The sequence below is a fragment of the Miniopterus schreibersii genome, assembly GCF_964146895.1.
Source record: "Miniopterus schreibersii genome assembly, chromosome: 18".
NCBI classification, from domain to species: Eukaryota; Metazoa; Chordata; class Mammalia; order Chiroptera; family Miniopteridae; genus Miniopterus; species Miniopterus schreibersii.
The window spans coordinates 7,755,750-7,774,576 of NC_138121.1; the positions used below are offsets into that span (position 1 = coordinate 7,755,750).

An 18,827-nucleotide genomic window follows, 5' to 3' on the forward strand; every position below is an offset into this window, starting at 1 on the left:
CCAGTGCCAGAGCCTGGGGCTGTGAGATGGGCCAAGAGTGGGTCCCAGCGACCTTGACCCCTCCTTTCCCTCCTTTGGGATTTGACTTAGTTTGGTGAGCGCTACTCCTATAGACTTCACTTTGAGGGCCTGACCTGTACCTACACTGAACTTGACCTAATTTGTGAACTCCAAACCCGGCCTTCGCAAACGTCATCAAACAGGAATAGTTTTAGATTTACAGAAAAATAGAGAACTACACCTAGTACAAAATTCCCATCTATCCCATACCCAGTTTCCCCTATTACATCTTACATTAGTATGATATGTTTGTTACAATTCATGAACCAATAGGATACATTAACTAAAGCCCATCAGACGTCCCTAGGTTTTACATTTTTTTCTGTTCGGGATACTGTGCTACATTTATGCTGACAAGGTGTATGTCCCCTTGGGCTCCTCCTGGTTGTGGCAGTTTCTCTGACTTGTTTTTGATGACCTTGACATTCTGGGGGGGGGGTTTGGTTTTGTTTTTAATCTTTTTCTGTTTGATTTTCTTCTTCTTTTGTTCTGTGTTCTTTTGATGACCTTAACATTTTGAAGAATACTGGTCAGGTATATTATAGGATGGTCCTTCATCGGGATTTGTCTGATGTTTTTCTCATGATTAGACTCTGAGCATGAATACATGCTGTTCAGAGGAAGAGCTCAGAAGTAAAGTGCCATTTTGTCACATCATACCTAGGATTTATCACTGTTCCCATTAACCTTGGTCGCCTGGCTTGATTACCTGCCTTTTGTCAGGTTTTGCCACTGTGTGGACTCTGTGAAAGGAAGTCAAACGGCGGAGCCCACCTGTAAGGAGTTAGGGAGCTCATGCTCCACCTCCTTGAGGGAAAAGTACCCACATGAATTATTTGGAATTCTTATGTAGGGGAGACTTGTCTCTTCTTATTTATTAACTTATTCAATTTTTTTTTTTTTTTTAAATCAGTGTGGACTCATGGATATTTATTTTAGACTTTGGGTCATAATCCAATGCTACGTTGTTTATTTTGTTTACATTATGCCAGCTTTGGCCATTGGGAGTTCTTTTAGTTGGCTCCTGTGTCCCTTTGACATACCTCCATCATTGTGTAGTGGGGTTGTTTTTGTTTTTGGTGGGGGGAGTGTTTGCTTGTTGGCACATCCTTACTTTCTGGCACTACAGATACTCCAGGCTCATCCTTTATATTTCCTGTCCTGGTCCTAGAGTCTGCCATTTCTCCAAGGAGCCCTAGTGCCTTTGATTGTAGAACGGCATTAGAAACCAAGATTGAGGGGTGAGATTTAATATGGAACCCCAATATAGAAAGCATGTTTAAAACAGAAAAGCAATAATTTACTAGCATACATTAAAATGTTTTTTATTATTAATTCATACAAACAGTAAAATTCAAAGGTACAAAAGGATATATACAATAAGACTGTTTTGTGCTCAGGAGACCCTGAATAGCCAAAGCAATCTGGAGAAAAAAAGAACAAAACTGAAGGCATCACACTGCCTGACTTCAAATTATACTACAGAGCAACAATAATTAAAAAAGCATGGTACTGGCAGAAACACACACACAAAGACCAACGGAACAGAATTCAGAGCCCAGAAATAAAACCACATGTATACAGGCAGGTAATTTTGATAAAGGAGCTAAAAACATAAAATGGAGAAAAGAGCCTGGACAGTGTGGCTCAGCAGTTGAGCATGGACCTAGGACCCAGGAGATCGCAGTTAGGTTCCCAGTCAGGGCACATGCCCGGGCTGGGGGCTCGGTCCCTGGTGGGGGCCTTGCAGGAGGCAGCTGATCAATGAGTCTCTCATCACTGATGTTTCTATCTCTTTCCTTCTCTCTCTGAAATCAATGTTTAAGTGGAGAAAAGAAAGCCTCTTCAATAAACGGTGCTAGGAAAATTGGAAAGCCGCATGCAAAAGAATGAAACTAGACTAGTTTGTCCCCAAGTACGAAAATTAATTCAAAATGGATCAAAGACATAAATATCAGATCTGAAACAATAGAAGAAAACATAGGAACTAAACTTACGGACCTTCGTCTTAGAGATTTTATGAATTTGATCCCAAAGGCAAAAATAAATGGGACTATATCAAACTAAAAAGCTTCTGCACAGCAAAAGAAACCGCCAACAAAACGTGTTGCGTTTAAGGGCGGTTTCAGTTTACTTTTAAAGTGTGAAAGTTTAAATAACAGCGCAAAGGTCCCCCAGCTGGTGGCTGGAATCTGGAGGATGCGGCTCTGCAGGGTTCCAGCCGGGATGACTAGTGCATGTGGCGCCACCTTGTGGCAACAGCTCAAATAAGAGTTTATAAATCACTTCAGCGCAGCTACGAAAGGATGCCCATATTTTTATTGATTTTAGAGAGAGGAGGGAGGGGGAGAGAATTGATTTGTTGTCCCACTTATTTATGCAATCATTGGTTGACTCTTGTATGGGCCCTGACTGGGGATCAAACCAGCAACCTTGGGGTATAGGGATGGCACTCCGACAAACTGAGCTACCCAGCCAGGGCCTGATGCCCTTCTTGGTGACCTAAAAAATAGATGATATTCATATCATCTCAATTTTTCTTAATAAAGTGAGAAACTGTTTTAAGTATTTTGCTGTTTCAAATCCACATACTTTAATTTAGTATAACATGAGATTTTGCTGTATCTCAAATCTGGACCCACAAAGGTTAAGTCCAGTGCTATGGGCTAAAGTGTGCGCTTGACCTGAGACATCTTTGGGAATGGATCGAAGCACCACAATATTCTGGCTGTGTGATACTTGGCCTCTCTGGGCCTATGTTTACACCTGCAAAATTGGCTTTACAGAGACTTCTACCGGCAGGAACATTGAACAAGGTCACATGTAGTTCCACATGTGCCTGATATGTGGGAGTTCTTCAGTGAAAGTTAAGAGATTACTACTGTGTGTTCAACTTTTGTGAGTAGACAAGTTCAGACCTGAAGTAAAAATCACCCTAGTACAAAACTTGAACCTTCCTAATCAAAACTACATTCAGTCAACAAATTTCTGGATCCCCAACTCCCAACTATGTGCTGGGCATTATTCTAAGGGCTGGGAAGACAGTGGTGCCCAAGACAACGTCTTTGCTTTGCTGGGCAAATTTATATTGTGGTTTGGGGGAAGACAATTACAAAATAAAACAAAAAACTTCTTTAGTGTTAAGTGTAGGTAAGGAATTCAGAAAGTCTAAAGAGATAGTGACAGCCTGGCTCTTTTGGATTTGGGGTGTACAGGGAAAGTCTCTCCAAAGAGGTGAGATTTGAACTGAGTTCTGAAAAGCAAGGAGGAGCCAGTCATGCACAAATCAGGATTGAGGTGAACAGAAACAGCAAGTACAAAGGCCCTGAGGTGAGAATAAGCTTGTCTTTTTAGAGGGGCAGAGTAGAGGTTAGTGTGCCTAGAATATAGTGGTCAAGGGCAAGAGTAGCTTGAGGTGAAGTTAGAAAGACAGACGGGGCAGCTCACATAGGGCCCTGAAGGCCATGCTGAGGCCTTCAGCTCTTATTCCACATGGGGATGGGAAGCCGTCTGTGTGTTGGAGCAGATCGAAGGTGTTCAATCTTAATGAGAGTAGAAAAAGTTTCATTCTAAGGTCTGCCCCAAAGCGCATTAGCATAGCACAGCCACTGAACTGTTCTGGGAATCTCCCATGTGTTAAGAAATTGAATGTGCATGGTGTCTTCTATTACATTTTTGAAAGAGAACCATATTTCATAAAAAGAAAATTGAAACCAACATTGACAGAATCCTGAGGCTTATCTGTACTTCTGCCAAACACTTAAAATGACTCCAAAAGGCTCTTCCCAACACAGTAGCATCTAGGGTGGGGCTAGTAACTTCTGGCTGGGGAGTCAAAGATATTTCAACAGTTCTGTATAATGTGGGAAAGGCTTTTATTTATTTATTTATTTATTTATTTATTTATTTATTTAATCCTCATCTGAGGATATTTTTTTCCATTGTTTTCCGGGGGGCGGGCATTGATGTGAGAGAGACACATCGATTGGTTGCCTCCTGCATGTGCCCTATGCGGGGCAGGGATGGAGCCTGCAACTGAGGTACGTGCCCTTGGCCAGAATCGAACAGGGGACCCTTCAGTCTGCGGGCCGAAGCTCTAACCACTGAGCCAAACCAGCCAGGGCAGGGAAAGGCTTCTAAATAAAAACTTTTCCTTAACAGTGCCAGACTTCTTTGAGAATTTGATCAATGCTATGGACTTTCTCCCCTGAAAAAGCTCTGCGTAGGATGAAGAAAGGGGGAATTCTCATTACTCCTACTTTCAGCTCCTGAATGCCCATGTGACAGGGAGGGTGCCCCCCATCATGGCCACCTCCACCACTGCCAGGGAAAGACCCCCAGACCTCCCGGGAACGGAGTAGAAGCATCCCCACTCGGGGATCCTAAATGCTGGTCCATGCAGCTTGTCTAATCACTACTGGGAGCCCAATCTCTAGTGAGAAGGGTTGAAATGGACTCCAGGGGATGATGTCTGCTCCCTGGGGACATAAGGGGGCTTTCAGGAGATGCCCTCTTCATCCCTCAGGGCAGGATCCTTAAATCATTTTTTTCTGAATCAAGAGTTCTTTGAGCAGACTTCAGATGAGACGTTACCGGCCCTTCTCCCCAGAAAAATGCACAGGCAGCCCATATTTATAGTTGTGGGAGGGGAGTTCACAGCACAGATTAGAGGGTAGAGAACAATTTGAGGCTTTAGGGAATTTTCTCCTCAATCACCCTTGATGTGGAAATTGAGAGAGTGAGGCCCAGAACGATAATTAAGTGGTTTCCCGAAGCAACATAGGGGACAAGAGTCGGGCCAATACTTCCCATTATTCTGCACGATATAAGTGCAAAACACAGGTTCTTGTATCAAACAGCCAGAGTTCAAATCCCATCTCCACCCCTAACATCCTGGGACCAGTACTGCTGCACTAACCTCCAAGATTATGTTGATACAACAGGAGAACACCGGCAGGAATGTGTTAAGAACAGAACCTGGCCCATAACAATTGCTAAATAAACATCTATTGATATTTTGCAATGAGGAAGGGCAGGCTCAGAGAAGTGAAGTTATTTTGACAAGGCCACAGGGCCATTTCCAAAGCCAGTGAATGCTGTTCACCCCCAGACTGGTTTTCAAACTGCAAGGCATGACCCATTAGTGGGTCAGAAAATCAGTTCAGCAGGGTCTCAAACAGCACCGGAAAAAAAAAATTAAATATCAGAGTACATCATACATAGTATTTGGTGACTTTTGTTTAATTATACCGTAAGTACAGATATGTCTTTAGGCCTTAAAATAACTTGAAAGCCTTTACTTTTGACTGCTAGGACACCAAGGAGCTTATACACAGGTCCCCTGGAAGATTCAGTGAGATAACCCATCCTGTGCCCTAGGAGGGACAGGGATTCCAGTTGCCCAAGAAGACTTAGAGGTAGGGGAATGGGCTGTGAGCTGTTCTGTCTGCATGCAGAGGAGTAAAGAGGGTAGGCCACAGTAACCTTGAGTCTAGATTGGAGCAGAAGGGCTAATTCTTGAAACAAATATTCCCCAAGGGCCCTCTCTGTGCCAGGCCCTTTGCTAAGTACACAGTGGTGACTGAGACTCTCCTGGTCTTTTCCACCTTGGGGCTCTCTGTGCAGTGGAGAGAGCTGTCACCAGACAGTAAGACTCTGAAATGGTCAGGGCTGTAGTGGCGGGAGGCATTGGTCAGTTATCAACCATGTGGTGGGTCAACACCATGAATCAGAAAGACAGAGCAGTGAGTTCCAAGCTGAAACCCATAGCTAAGGGCTAGTTTCAGTATTAGGTTTCCATAAGGCCCACCCCTGAGCAGGGCTTGCCTGAGGAACTCTCGCAGACTTAGGTGAACCCAAGATTCCTCAGCTCCCAGCCAGGCCTCCTACAAGTATGCACTAACTAAGGCATACTTGCCAAGCTGTGGCATACTGGAACCCAAATTCATAATCTAACATGCTCCACCCAACGATGCGAGCCAGAGAAGGGGCTGAGAGCTAGATGTCCCCCAACTGTCTAGTACACCAGCTAATAAATGGGCCAGCATGTGTGCAAAACTCTTTTCTTGCAGGGTGATTTTAAGGCCTTTGTAGGTCCGTGTTACCCCATAAAAAAGTTATATCCCACATTTAATTGCATATATGATGAGCAGATAAGAAGAATATTTTGGAGTCATATAATGTCTAATTGATATAAACTATTCTGTTTACATAAAATAGTCCAATAACCCAGTTACTCAGGTATAACTGTTCCCATTTTGCAGATGTGGATACTGATGCACAGAAAAGAACAGTCGAACCTTCTACCCAGCATGAAAATGCAAAGCTGGGTTTGTGTGGTTTCAGAGCCTGAGCTCAATCACGAAGGACACACCGAAAAGGCAACTCCTCCTAACCCCAGGTCCAGGGCTCTTTAAGAGCCTCCGGACACGGGAGAAAAAGCGAGAGCCGCGAAAGGCGTATGCAAATAAGGAACAGGGGCTGCCGGGAAACATCACTGCGACGAGCCTCTAAGGAAAGCGGGCGTCAGTCAGTTTTACAGCGCCTGCTCACGCCTGCCAGTTCTTTCAGAACGGCGCCTGCGCGGGGCACGTCCTGAACGCACACAGGCCCAAACTCGCCTATTGTACCGAGGCGCTCCTCTCTGAGTCCGCCTTCCCCTTTCTTTGCGCTTGCGCTGTAGTGCTCTGAGGCTAGCTCTCGCTTTTACGTCAGTTCCTGTTGTGGCGGGAGAAGGCGGTATTTCCGGCCAGAGGGTGGGACGGGGCGGTAAGCGGGGGCTGGGGGGAGGGGGCGGGGGGGCCGCGCCGTGCGAGCCGTTGGGCCTGGCTCGGAGAAGGCGTTGCCGCTGCCGCAGCCGCCACCGCCGGCAGGAAACACAGGAGCGGGACCAAGCGCAGCGTGGCGATGGGCGGGAGTAGAGCCCCGCCGGAGAGGCTGGGCGGCTGCCGGTGACAGGTGAGTGCGCCAGTGCGTGTCCCCGAAAGACCCCCCCCCCGCGGTGGTCGCGTCCGGACCCCCGCCCCCGCCCCCCCCGCAGTGCCGCGTTGGGCCGTACCACCAGTGCCTGCCGGGCGGGGACAGCGGTCCTCGAGCCCCCCCTTCCGGGACTGAGTGGGGGTGGCTGCGCGGGGGCGGTAGTTTTGCCCTGAGGGGCTGGAGGCGGGGGCGGTGGGTCGTACCACTGAAGCGGCGGGGGGGGAGTGCCTACCAAAGTGCGAGGACCGAACCACTGAAGCGCTAGGGGCGCGGACCCTAGCATGTGCGGGCTGTGGGGTGAACTCGTGGGGTGTGAAGTGAGAGCGTGCCTGGTGGGCGAGCGCTGAGCCATTGAGGGGGTGCGTCTTACCAAGTGTAGGAAGCTGTACCTACTCGGGGCCGTGGGAGCAGTTCCTATAGCGCGTTGGGAGAGGTGGGGGCTTTTGGGTAGGGAGCTGTACCAAGTGTGGTCCCTGTAGTGCCGTCTGGGTTATACCACTGGGTGCTGCGGGGGAGCCATCCTTAGAACGTAGCCAGCGGTACATCAAAGCAGGAGGGCTGTGATGTTTATAATCTTGAGGGACGGGGCAGGCCCAAGCGGGTGTTCAGGGGAGTATTTGGGGAGGGCAGTAATGCTAATGATCAGAAGGGGCCCCTGTGTTTGGTGGGTGGGGTTTTGGGGTTTACACTGAGCTGGAGGGAGATCATCCTTTATTGAACTTAATGACTTGTGGGGAACTGGATGGACACTGGACTGCTGTCTACCACGGAACCCTTTCCTATTACACTATTTTAAGGTGTGTGAGACAGATACCTCTGTGGCAAGTTCGTTCATTCCATGGGGGTGTGGGGAGATGTCTTAGAAGCCGCTGTTGGAAGTTTTCTGAGCTTTTGGCTCCATTTAGGGAGCAGAAGGGGTATTGAGCTTGGATTTAAGGAGCTGTGCTCCTGGACCTGCTTAAGACTTTGGAAAAAGGAGTGTTTGGTGGGACACTTCTCTCCCAGGGCAAGGTGGCTGAGGACTTCTTGATTCTTGGGATTGTGAGGAGACCCCCTTCCTGTGATTTGGAGGCCTCTTGGACTCCGCAAGAGGCCTGGACTGGGGTAATTTGGTCCTCCGTGGGCTGCCATTCAAACTTGTTCCTTTTTCCTGCCTCAGACAAGCATGGGGAGTTTAGTCAGGGCCTGACCTTGGTTGACGGTGGGTGTGAAGGAGCCAGGCACCACCCACCGCAGGCCCCTCTGTCCTCAATGAGGTTGTTTGTGTCTCCCTGGTTAGCAGTCCAGGCGCCCATCATGTTTACCTCCCCACCAGGCGATAACAGTTGGCCTCACCATTAGGCGGCAATGAGGCTGAGCACTGTTTTCCCAGCTGTTCCGCTTTGCAAAGGCCAAGGGGACTTGGGTGGGGGTGCCCCTGGCCCAGCCTGATCGAGGGAGGAAGACTGCTCTTCTGAAGGACTTGGGATAGCCAAATTCCCCACAGATCTGGTTTCCCATTGTGGCTGTTGGGTGGGCGCTTGGAGCAGCCAACTCCAAATGGGAGGCCACTGCCCCTGCTCTCCAGGCGGGTTTGTGACCTTGGCTTGCCTGGTAACCTTTGCCCTGGGTCTGGAGTTCCCAGAGGGCAGGCTGCAGTCCCCGATTGACCCAGGTAATATGGGCTGGTGATGTGGTCAAAAGGGATGGATGATCGCTTCTGGTCACATCATCAGCTTCCAAACTGACTGGCTTCCATGGGTTGTGGTTTCTGGAGAGAGTGGTCGTTGAATCTTTTCTAGGCCCTGGTGGCTCTGTAGACTTTTTCTCCACTAGGGGTTTGTTCCTCTGGTTTCCTTCTGCTAATTTTAGAGGGTTTGCCTGATGAGGATAACAGCAGCAATAAAAACAATAACCATGAGATTGATGGCTGACATTTATTGAGTGCATTCTATGTGCCACACGCTGTTCAAAATGCTTCACATAGATTAACTTGCTGAATACTCACATCCTAGAACTGTAGGTACTGTTGTCATGATCCATTTTAGAAGGGGAAGCTGAGTTACAGAGAGGCAAACCATTTCCAGAGCTAGTGAATAGCCAGTGTTTATTGAACATTCACCATATGCCAGGCATGTGACAGGCCTTTTACACACATGATTTTATTTAAATCTCAAAATGACCCTATGGGGTGGGTATTGATTGTGCCTATTTTATAGACTCCTATGAGGTAAGGAGAAGTGTGATGTCCATTTTACAGATGAGGAAACTGAGGCACTTGCTATGGAGTGAAATGATTTGCCCCAGGTCTCACAGTCAGAAGTGGTAGAGCTGGGATGTGAATCCCTGACCCTGTTTGGCCTCTTGTCAGCAAGTAACTGGAACAGTGGTTTATTTGCACTCGGGTGGATATGATGTTTCTGTCCATTTTGCAGAGTCAGAAATTGGGGCTCAGGAGGAATTGCCTTGCCCTAGGTCTGTCAGATCTAGGGGGCCAAGCAGGGATTTGAATGCCATGTATTCTTAGCTCACTGGGTCCCAAGCAGGAGTGGGTCTCTGTTACCTCAAAGCCTCTTCCCTGGACCCTGCCAGCTGCATCTGTGGGTATTTCCTCCCCTTCATCTGCAGAGCCTAGGGCTGCTGTGAGCACCTCTGTTGGCAGCCAGTCCAGCAGTCCTGGCTTGCTGGTGGAACTGGGTCCATCCTGAGTTTAGCCAGGGCATCTATTAACCCAGGGTAGAGTGTGTGCTGGGAGCTGGAAGAAGACAGTAAGAGTGATATGCAGGGCGTGACACAGCTACCAGGGTACCTATGGTAGAGGTCTCTACACAAGGATGGTGTAGTGGGCATGTGTGCAAGTTCTGGCACTTTCACTGTTTGGCTGTGTGACTTTGGGCCACAGTGTTCATCTCTGCAGTGGGCTCAGAACAGCACGCACCTCAGGCTATTGTGAGGATTAAATAAGTTAATTCATGAGAAGTTCTCCAAGAGTGCCTGGCACTGTGTAAATGCTTAGTCAACAATCCCGAGGGCCTTGCCCACCCCACCCCCCATCCTCTCCCGTATCCTGCTATCCAGCCTTCCAGCTTGGCCCAGCCAGGATCCAGGAATCTGGTATCCTGCTCTCTAACCTCTGTAAAGAGCTACATTCAAGTGATTCAGAGCCTAGAGTTCAGATCCAGCCCTTTCACTTGCTGGTGTGTGACCTTGAGCAGGTTCCTCAACCCCTCTGAGCCCTTTCATCATCTGTGTCATGAGACAATGGTAATTCTCCTGCTAGGCTGTCATGAAGGTTCAGTGGGTTAATTTGTGGAAACCATTTATAACTGGGAAGGCGTAACAGTAGACCTGCAGTAAACATTTTCTGCTCTCTATATTTAAGAAGAGTATGGACACGTGGTGAGCCCTAGGATATCTTAAGAATTGTAATTCTTATTATTTCTGCAAGGATTTTGAAGGCCCTTTTCAGGTTACAGAGCCTTGTCAGATAACACCAGAAGGACATGGCCAAAACCAGCATCTCTGGTTTCCAGGTGAGGGTTAGGACTGGGAAGGACATGTAACCAAATAAAAACTGGCAAATGCAGTGCCCAAGGCCCATTTGTCTTTTCACACAGTTGCTACCCAGAGCCCCTTTGAAGTCAAAATTCCAGCTCCTTTCTAGATGTCGGCTTCTGCTAAATCTTCTTTCTTATATGCGTGTTTTTTTTTTAAATCTTCACCACAGCCCCCAGGAGTGATGGGAATGGCCTTGACCCAGATGAGGAATAGCCCTTTTGAAGGCTGCAAGGTGGAAGGGTGGGCAGGGAGAGTTGGAGAAGTGCTCATGGATGTGGGCCAGGTTTCCTAGAGCCTGGTGGGCCTGGTCGAGAAGCGTGGATTTGATCCTGAGGCATTGCAGAGCTGAGGAAAGGTTTTTGTTCATCTACCACTATTTATTGAGCACCTATTGCATGCCTGGCATTGCTTCAGGTGTTGAGGATACAGGGGTGTACTGACAAAGGCCCTACCTCCATGGAGCCAGGGAGACAAACCCTAAACTTGGTGAATAAACAAGGGGCAGGTTAAAGGGAGGGGCTAGGCAGTGATTTAAACTCAGGTGTGACTGGTGCTTCTTCAGATGGGCTGTCAGGAAGGCCTCTGAGACTGACAAGGAGACATGAGGAGAAGGAACAGCCTTGGGGTGTGGTGGGGAACCACAGTGCAAAAGTCCCAGGGAAGCTGAGCTTGGTGAGGTGCAGGGGCAGAGTCAATGAGGGAAGGAGTGGGAGGGCAGGCCAGGGGCTGGGTCACTCAGAGCCTGCAGCCAACCCTGAGGAGCATCTTGGTCAGATTTAGGGTATTAGGTGCCTTTTGCCATAAGAGAGGTTCTCAGACTTCTGCCTGGGGCAGGGGTAGATTTTAGAGCTGGTCAGGGAGTTTCACATGCCTCCTACTTCCCCCTTGAGTAGAATCACTGCTGTAGAAACGCTGGAGGCCGATGGTCGCCTCCCTCTGCGGTTTTCACACCGTGTTCCCTAGGGCCCATGGCTGTTCCCTTTAGGGACAGATAGGGGGAGGCTCAGTGGGCTGATTTGCTGCCCACACCTCCCCAACCCAGATAGTTTGGCTAATATTAAGTAACAGTGCAGAGCAACAGTAATACCTGATAAAAACCATACTTGCTGAGTGTACCTTCCATTCAGCTTGTGCCCGAGGGCCTGCACCATTCCTGGCGCTGCTCTAGAACTTGGAATACCAGGCTTTGTGGGCCTACCTTCTAGTGGAGACAGGTACCCAGCAAACAAATCTATGATAGGACATCAATTTGCAATCAATGTTAGGAAAGCAAAGAAAATGGGGGTCAGGGGAAAGAGAGTGTGGGGATATTAGTGTGTTTTGTTTATTTCATTTTTAAAATTTTTTCTGTATTATTTTTGCTTTGATTATATATTTTAGGTGGAATAATCAGGGAGGGCCTCCCTGAGGAGGTGATGTGTAAGTAGGGACTGGAGTGTGGTGAAGGAGCTATGGGAGGACTTGAATGAAGACTTCCTCTGACCAAAAAGGAATCGGCTATGATTCTTACCTCACAGTGGTGAGAACTGAGGACTGGAGAATCTTGGTAACCTGTGCTGGGTCCCCTAACCTGCCATTGTTGGGCCAAGCTCTGAATTTGGGCAGTGTGACCCCAGCCCAGGAAGGCACTTGGTAACCATGTGTAAGGACAGCTAATTCCGCACCTGAGCCTCAAACCTAAGGTTTAGCACAGTGAGGGAGAGCCTTACTGTTGTTTTTCCCAGGCTTGCTCTGGAGTGTCTTCCCAGAAGGAGTAGAGCCCCTCAGCACATTTTTGGGGTCTCCAGAATTTCCTTGGATTGGGAGGATGGAAAAAGAGGGTCCCTGTGGTTCATTTCCAAGCCTCTGGGGGACCCAGGGACACCCCTCCCTGGGCCTCTCTTCAACTTCCCAAGTGAAATGCTTTCAACCACCAGGCCTCTGGGCTGCACGGTGGGGTGGTTCCGTGGCAGGCTCTTCTGGACAGCCAGCCAAGCAGTGAGAGGCCCAGCTCGGGGAGACAGCTCTGGGAGCAGGACCAGGAGGGAGGGAGGGAGGGAGCGGGTGTGGGAGGGGCAGCAGGGTAGGATCTTAGCCTGGCCCCCTTGGGGGCAGGATTCACTGCCAACTCCGCACCCACAGCAAGGCCCAGCTGTGCTGGGTTTGTGGAGCAGGGAACAGCAAGCCAGGGCTGGCTGAGGTGAGACTGCATGTCAGAGGTCCCTGCAGGAAGTTCCTTGAGTCTGCTGTCCTGCCCAGGAAGCTCGTACACAGATGTTCTAAGGGTAAGGCCAGAAATCGAAGCCTGTCTTGGTTTGTCACCTCGTGGGCTGTTTCCGAATGGACTGGGGTGGCTGCCACTCTCTTGCCCCCCTCCCAGTGTCGTTTCAGGTCATCTTCATCTGGTGGCTCATTGCCAAGTGGTCCAGGCTGGGGGCAGCCAGCCTGGGTATGAACCCTGCTCCTGGCTCCCCCCTTGGTTGCCTGGGAACCATGGGGACCTTATTTCATCTCTCTGAGGTGTATTTTGCTCATTCTTTCTGGAGCTATAGGGAGGGATCAGGGAGCTAACGTGTTCCTCGTGCTTGTCACGGGCCTCCTGGGAAGGTGCTTGATGGATCCGAGCTGCTGCTGCTTCTGCTGTTGGAGATTGTCAGGTGGGGCACCTGAGAGCAGAGAAACGGCTCTGGATGCAGCCAGTCTGGGCTTGCTGGTGGGCGGCGTGGGTTTGTGCCTAAAGCCTTAGGAGGGGATGGCAAGCAGATTAGCTGAGGTTCCCTGCTGGGGAGGGCTCCATACAGAAAAACCATTCACACCCATTGCTGAATTAATCACGCCCATTGCTGAGCCTCTGCTCGGCCAGACACGGCTCCAAGCACTTCATACATGTTAGCTCAGACACACAGTAGCCTGTGCAGTGGGTAGCAGTCACCTCCATTTTGTAGATAGGAATCTGTGGCACAGAAAGCTACCTAGGATGCCTGTATTGTGAAAGTCAGCAGAGCTGCCCTCTGAGCCAGGCACCGCTCCAGAGTTTTATGTGGCGCCCTCACCAGTCCTCACCACAACCAGGGAGCTCGACACAGCTGTGCTCCCCATTTCACCACTGAGGACATGAAGGCCCAGGGAGGTGATCGAATTTGCCCAAAGTGTTAATAGGTGACAGACATAAAATTTGAGCCCAAGTCTATCTGGGGTCAAGCCTGATTTTGTAAGACTGCCTCTTCTGCCTCTTACCAATGTCAAAACCACTGTTTCTGGGGTTTCTGTCATTTCAGTGATCTTTTTTGCTTTCTCTTGACAGAGCTGGCACGAAGTAGGCCTCAGTTGTCCCAGAAATGACTGAATTAGCTCCATTTGATGCTTGCTTAGGAGATGGATGCGGCTGCCTCTTTCCACCCCCAAATGCCCATGGAGCCCTGGCCTTAGCCAGTCCCTTCTTTCGCCGGAGCCAGGGGGAAGGGATGAGGGTGGGAGGCATTCCCCACCCCCTGCCTTGGGGTCTGATTTATGGTTAATTTATTGAGTACTTGTTACATGCCATGTATAGTTTTGGGCACCAGGGAGTGGCACACAGTCTAGTGGAGGGGGCAGAGAAGTAGCATTCGCCCTGTGAGAGCTCGGTGTGGGTGTGATGAGGAAGGGAACACATCTAGCTGGCTTTGGCAGGAGGGGTCTTGGAGAAAGCTCTTGAACTGAGGCATCAGGCAATGAATGTGAAAGCCCAAAGGAATGGACCAGGCAGGGGTACAGCACAGGAAAGGCCCTGAGGTACCTCCATATGGTAGTAACACTGAGAGCAATCCACTGTGGCTAGAGCGGAAGAGAGAGGAGGGTGGCAGGGCACAGTTCTGGCAGGCAGGTCTGGGGTCCCCAGGGCCATACTTTACAAACTGGTGTCCAAAGACCTGGGGTGACTGTGGTGGGTATTGAGCATGTGATTTTAGGTAGTGTCTGCAAGTTGCCTACTTTTTTTTAGCTGTGTTTTCATTTAGATGATATTTTCAAAAAGTTAATATAGGCATGTCGTGAATCATCTGGATGATTTCTTTTAGCCAGCTAGTGACAGTATTCACATAGCTGCCACTTCCATAGCTCTGACTAACAGGCTCAGGTGGGTCCTTGACTTTAGAGTTTGCCTGTGTAATTGCCTGTCTTCCAAAACGCTGGCCTCATCCCTGGCTGTGTGTGCAGCACATCTCATTGGGTCCCCATGATGACCCTGGGTTGTTAAGAAAAACTATATTTTGAAATAACATAAGCTTATCCTTGCTCAGGTTGATACTAAGGTCCCATTTCATAGATGAGGATGCAAAGGTTCAGAGGGACTCGTGCAGCCTGAAAGTGGTAGTCAGGATGTGAATCAACCAGGACTCTCTGGGCTGACTGGGGCAGGGCTCAGGAGTGACGGCATCGGGTGGGAGCTTCTCCTTGGCCCCTCAGGCCTGTGAGCATTGTGTTACTCACCTCACCCCTCCTGCCTTTAGGCTCTTGCTGCTTCATTAACAGAGGTTCTGTAGAGCTGCACCTCCAATCTGCTAGCCACTAGCCATGTGTGGCCATTTAAATTTTAAATAATAAAAATTAAATAAAAGTAAAAATTCAGCTCTTTAGTTGTACTGGCCACGGTAGCCACATTTACATCATTACAGAAAGTCCCGTCAGTCAAATTGGCTGTCTCCTGCATCATCCGTGGTCTTGGGCATGTGCTTTGTTCTCTCTGGGTCTCAGTTTCCTCTTCTGAAGAAGGGGGTAGTAACAGCATCCTACCTCGCAGGGTTGCCATCAGGGTTGGTATGTATCCAGGCCAGGCATGTTGTGAGCACTCGGGAAATGCTAGCCATGGGTGGAACCCTGCCTGTTTGCTGCCCAGGTGTCCTAGTGATGAGATGGGACTCAGGCCACCAGACCTGGCCTCAGCTCCTGGCTGGAGAAGCAGCAGGTGATGCTGTAGAGCAAAGCCTGTGAGGGAGGAACCCCTCAGCCAGGCTGGGGGGGCTTTGTGTGTGTGTGCGCGCGTGCGCGCGTGCATGTGTTTGGGGGGGAGTGTGTGCGCGCGCATGTATGTGTTTGTCGGGGACAGCCCAGGTCTGCAGGGTGTCAGGGATGGTAAGGGCAGCCTGGCTGGGGGGTGGGAGGGCACCGTCTCTTGGGAGCAAGAGCAGAGGGAGGTAGAAGAGTCTCAGCTGGGACAGCGTGATCCAGTCATCTTGGCTGTGTCCTAGCTGCCTTAGGTACTAACTGAATCCTTCCCAGCCTCAGTTTTCCCATCTATAGAGTGTGGATCCTCATGGTCCCCAAGTGAGCCATGTGGTAGGAATGTCAGGCTAGTGCACAGGGCTGCTTCTGGGGATAGCTCCTGAGAAGGCTGTGATATAGCCCCTGCCTCCTTGGGGCCAGGGCTTTCATCTGCTGTGGCTACTCAAGCCAACAGTTCCCCACCTCTCTACCAGAAATAGCCACAGCCCTTACAGTGGCTTCCCAGTCCCTGCCTGCCAGGCCCCAGCTTTCTCTGGAGCCATATGTGCCTCACTCCCCTCTACCACCTCCTGTGTCTCACATAGGCCATACCTTGGCACTGCTCTTCCTGGGCCTGGCACACTCTTCCCCACATCTCCATTTGGCTGCCTAGTCTCTTTCAGGTTTCTGGTCAGATTTCACCATCTCACTGAGCCCTCCTCTCATAACCCTGTACAAAATCTGAAACCCTTGCCCCTTTACCAACATCTAGTCCTCCGCATGCTGCTTTTCTCCGTAGCATTTGTCAACTTCTGATATACTGTATAATTTGCCTACTTACTTATCTTAATGCCTGTCCACCCTCCGTCCCCTATCCCCATCCCCGCCCCTACCCCTGTAAGCTTCCCCAGGGCAGGGAGTTCTGTTTTGGTCACTGCTGCCTCATGGTGACTGGAGCAGTGCTGACACAGCATGGGTGCCATATTTGTAAAATAAACGAATGCAGGATTTTTTTTTTAATATATATTGATTTCAGAGAGAACAACAGGGAGAGAGAAAGAATTGAAACATCAATGATGAGAGAGTCGTCATTGATCAGCTGCCTCCTGCACACCCCCAACTGGGGATCGAGCCTGCAACCCGGGCATGTGCCCTGACTGGGGAATCGAACTGTGATCTCCTGGATCCTAGGTCGATGCTCAGCCACTGAGCCATGCCCGGCTGGGCTGCAGGATTTTTTGTTTCGCCTTCACTTGGCAGAACTCTGAGCTCAAAAGCTGTGGTTCTGTTTGCCACCCTCACCTTGTGCTCTGGGCCTAGCCCTGTGCTGGGTGGGGCTAGGGACACAGGACCAGGACAGACCCCGTCCCTACTTTGTGGAGCTCTCAGTCCAGGGGGGGAGGACACTATTACTCAGATGCTTGTACAGGTGACTGAACACAGCAGAGGTGAATGCTGTGAGGGGATGGGAGGGCTGAGCTCTGAGAGTCTATGAATCAGTATAGGGCAGGGGGCTGTTGGGAGGCTTCCCTAAGGAAACAAGGGTTTAGCAGGTAAAGATGGTGAGCAGTATGCCACGTGGGGGGATTAGCATGTGCAAAGGCCCTGAGGTGAGAGAAAGCAAGGAGTGTTCATGGGACTGAGAGGGGGAAAGTGTGTGTGTGTGTGAGGTGGGGAAGCGCACTGATCCATGAGGATGGAGAACAGGCAGAGGCCACCTCAGGTGGGCCCTTGTAGTCTCCATGAAGGCCTTGGACACGGTCAGAATGTTTGTAGGGCCTCTCTGGCCGTGGCACGGTGCTCTCAGCATGTTTGGAGCCCATACTAGGCAGACTTGAATATTTGACATGATTTCTGGGGGTGCTGCAAGGGCCTGGGGTGGGTGAGGGGGCAGGTGGCGGGGGGTGGCAGGGAAGAGAAGAAATCTGCTCTGGAGCTTATTCTTGTCCCAGTATCTTTTGCAGCCCACCCACGTCTTCAGCCTGCCTCCAGTCCTACCTGCTCCAAGTAGACAGATGGGACAGCTGGGGGGAATGTGTGGTGTTAAGAGGAAAAAATCTCTTTAATGCCGCCTTCTTACCAAGGATGTGGAATAGGTAAAAAATTCATGTTACAGAAATGTGTGATGTAGGAAGTGAAGGTCCCTGTGTCTCCACCCACCAGAGGAAGCAGTGATACCCGACAGGTGTTGAGCAGTTGCTGTGTTGGTCTCTGTGTGAAGGACTCAATGTGGATTAACTCCTTTAATCCTCACAACAGCCTTGGTGGTATTTACTATTATTATTTCTAATACACAGATGAGAAAACTGAGGTGAAGAAACAGGGAGTAATTTCCCCAAAGTCACACAGCCCAACCTCACAACTGGGGTTGAAACGCATCTAGTTCCTGAGGCCACCCTGACTCCCGCTCCCATTATTCTGCCCCCGTTGGCTCCTTGGCACAATTCCTTCTATGCATGTGATGGTTAAACATGGACTTCTCCTTGCCTCCCAGTCTGTGACACTGTTTCCCATAAGATCCATTGTTGATCGTGCAACTGCTTTTCTGAAAAGGATGCTTTAGATGAAATTTATATGTGGATTGTCAGATGCATGTCAGTCTCAGTAATATCAGCAGGTGAAACAATACGCATGTCAGAGTTGAGGCAACATTTGTTTCAGAAAAGGGATCTGGTCAGATGTTTTGTTGTTCCGTGTGTAAGCTGAACGCTGACAGTCAGTGTCGGCCCATCAAGTGGTTCTCATGCATGGGATGCTACTGTGTGTCTGTCAGCTGGATGGACCCTTATCTAGGGTTAAGTGCTGAGTCCTTTTGCATGTATGAGCCTTTGATGGAGGCACTGCTTGCAGCTCCTTTGCACAGAGGAGGAAACTGAGACTTGGGAAGGCTATAAAGTCGGGGAGCAGGGACCTGAATCTGATTCTGCCTAACTCTGAAGGCCATATGGTGCATTGTGATGGGGAAGCCAGGCTGCTTGGAGTCCCATCCCAGCTCCATACTTTCTGATCCGGTGATGGGGGCAAGTCATTTCACATCTGTGACTTAGTTTCTTCATTGAAATGGAGCTAATGGTGTAAGTGCCTGCATAGGGTTGCTGGGAGGGTGGAATTTGCACACACAAAGCATCAGGTGTGCTTGGCATGTGGTAAGTGCTAAACAGGCATTCCCTCTTTTTAGTATTGACATCACATTAACCATTATTACGATACTTGTTGTGGACATTAGTTTGTTTCCAGGGTTTTACGAGTCCAGCAAGAAGGCTCTCAGAACAGCAGTCTCAAAGGGGGTGGCTTGACCCAGGGAACATTCGTAA

The 18,827-nt window shown here is 49.6% G+C and overlaps 1 protein-coding gene across 3 annotated transcripts in view; it reads left to right on the forward strand.

Moving 5' to 3' along the window:
- Positions 1 to 6,824: 6,824 nt before the first annotated feature.
- The window catches only part of AKT2 (AKT serine/threonine kinase 2), a 46,849-nt gene continuing 34,846 nt past the window's right edge, over positions 6,825 to 18,827 (forward strand). Inside the window, exon 1 of one of the 3 annotated variants that reach the window (XM_081117993.1) lies at positions 6,825 to 7,017. The gene's annotated coding sequence lies outside the window, so the exon portion shown is untranslated. The remainder of the gene's footprint in view (positions 7,018 to 18,827) is intronic. The other 2 variants (XM_081117992.1, XM_081117991.1) reach the window with 2 other exon arrangements.